The sequence below is a fragment of the Amblyomma maculatum genome, chromosome 9 (assembly GCF_055883805.1).
Source record: "Amblyomma maculatum isolate TAMU_Amacu chromosome 9, ASM5588380v1, whole genome shotgun sequence".
Taxonomy (NCBI): domain Eukaryota; kingdom Metazoa; phylum Arthropoda; class Arachnida; order Ixodida; family Ixodidae; genus Amblyomma; species Amblyomma maculatum.
In genome coordinates this window covers 43,143,477-43,145,706 of record NC_139352.1, presented here as the reverse complement: position 1 = coordinate 43,145,706, position 2,230 = coordinate 43,143,477, and positions in this window count along the sequence as shown.

The window sequence follows — 2,230 nt, the reverse complement described above, 5'->3', positions numbered from 1 at the left end:
GAGACTGATTTCTGCAACTTCAGCTTGGCGTTCCTTTTTTTTTTTAGGTGTAGATGTTTTCCTAGAGGACCTCTAACGTGTCTCTCATATATTGCCTACTCTGTATGATAAGTGACATTTGTTTTGCTTCCTGCAGGCGTTGTCTTCATGTGTTGCTACCGCAGCCTATATCACCCAGCATGCGAAGTCTCCTTGTTCCCCACCAGGACCCCACTTGGAGACGCCGTCGTTAATGAGGTAATAATAGTAAGGTAAAATAAAACAGGTAGGGCAAGTGACGATAATTGCTGTTGTCAATAGGTATCAACGCTACAATACTACTTAAGCATCCTCTTTCGAGCATAAATGCACCACGGGATATATCGACCGAACAATGTAGAGAGCACTGGGCCACAGGAATGTGTGACTCATATGTTCCATGTGTACCTAACTAATCTCAGATACAATTCGAGACCAAAGCAAATGATGTGATTCAAAACCAGCCGTTCAACCAATGCCTTCACGCATATCTGCTTCTCTCCTTTAGCCTTTCATGTCCTCTCTCCTGTTTACGTACACTTAAACCACGGTACAGAACATGGTGACGGGTGTGAAACGCGGCTTCTCCATATAAAAGGCGTTGCCGCTACAAAGTTGCAACCAATGAGAGAAGGTACGGCCGTTAGGGCAGTCTTCCAACAGTTCACAAGCGCATATTAATCAGCACTGAGCTGTCACCTGTCATTCGCGCTTCCTCAACTTCGACCTCTCTCACCTCGCGTCACTCACCCACCAGCCTTCGCGGATGTGTACGCGCGGTACTTCTTAAGAATTCGGATCCTCGTCGCTCTCCGTATCGTAATGCAGCTTGCACTCGTTTCCGCGTCTCAGCTGAAGCTCAGATTCAAACGCACATCCTTGCTCTTCGACTACCTTTCTTCTTCCTGGAGACCTCATTTCTGCGCTTCTGGTGCACTGATGTCGAGAAAATTTAAGCAAGATAATGAAGAGCTAGCACCCCCCCCCCTACTATTATGCATTAGACTATGCAGATCGGCTTTAAATGTTTAGGTGCGACACTGTGAGATGTCATAATAGCAGGTCTAAAGCTATTATCCACTAGGTCATGAGGATCGGTCGAAGTTACTGACTGGAGGACCACCTTTTTATGTCAGTTGTTGCTTCGTTCTCGAGTTGTACTCGATTATAGGAGCCTAATACTTCGGCAGCAGGTGCATCTGGTAAAAATACTCAGATGCCAGTTATCACGAATACACTTCATCAGCCTGCAGTCAGCGCAAACACTAACTCCATTGCAAAATGACCTCATTGTTAAATGCACGCTTAATTTCGTTCAATTTCTGTTGCGATTGTAGGATGAAAGACTTTCTCAAGTGCGAGCTGCACAACCTCCGGTGTTAGCGTAAAATGCATGGCCGAAAACTCCAATTTTCTTTACCAAAGGGAACACCTTGAAACGTCACTGAGAAGTTAAAGCACATGAGCAACATGCGCTACAGTGTGAAATTTCGTTCACTGCTTCTCACCGAGGGAGGATAACGGTTGAAATGTTAGCTTTAATAAAATTTGACGAAAACACGCCGCAAAGTGTAATATTAAATGTCGCACACCCTAGCATGCGATCGTAGGGGTTCAGCTGCCTTGGTCAGCAAATCAATGGTACCTGATTTCATGTCAATGTGACGCTGTAGCACCTTTTTTTACTTGAGTACAAGCCACTAGAATATTTTCTATCTGCATCTTTCTCTACCCATGGTTTTTATAATGAGCTCCATCCCACTCAAACATTCAGTACCTTGGCTTTCCATATTTAAACGGAGCCTCCAGGTTCGACAGCAGAGAAGGAAGGAGGATTCCCACTGTCCATAGTTTTTTTTTTCGATTTGCTTATATGGATGGGTTATGACAACAGGTAGTATTCCTGCCGTGATGCAGTGTCTGTGATCTTCGTAGCTCGCCACAGTCGGCTCGCCTGTGTCTGCCCTCCGCAACAACCCCTGGTTCCGCTTTCCATCCCGCCTTCGTTCCCTTACAGCGCGGTTTAAGTGTCCGCCGATCAGTGCGACAGATACTGCGCTTTTTCTGTCAGCCAATTATTATTAGCTATAACAAGAAGGCAGGTTGGAGAAAAGTAGGTGCCGTAACTGACCGCCGTATTCACAAACACGCCTTCACTCGAACTTCTACTCCAAGCGGCCCTCGAGGCCTGTTTTTCGTTTCACAAAGCAAT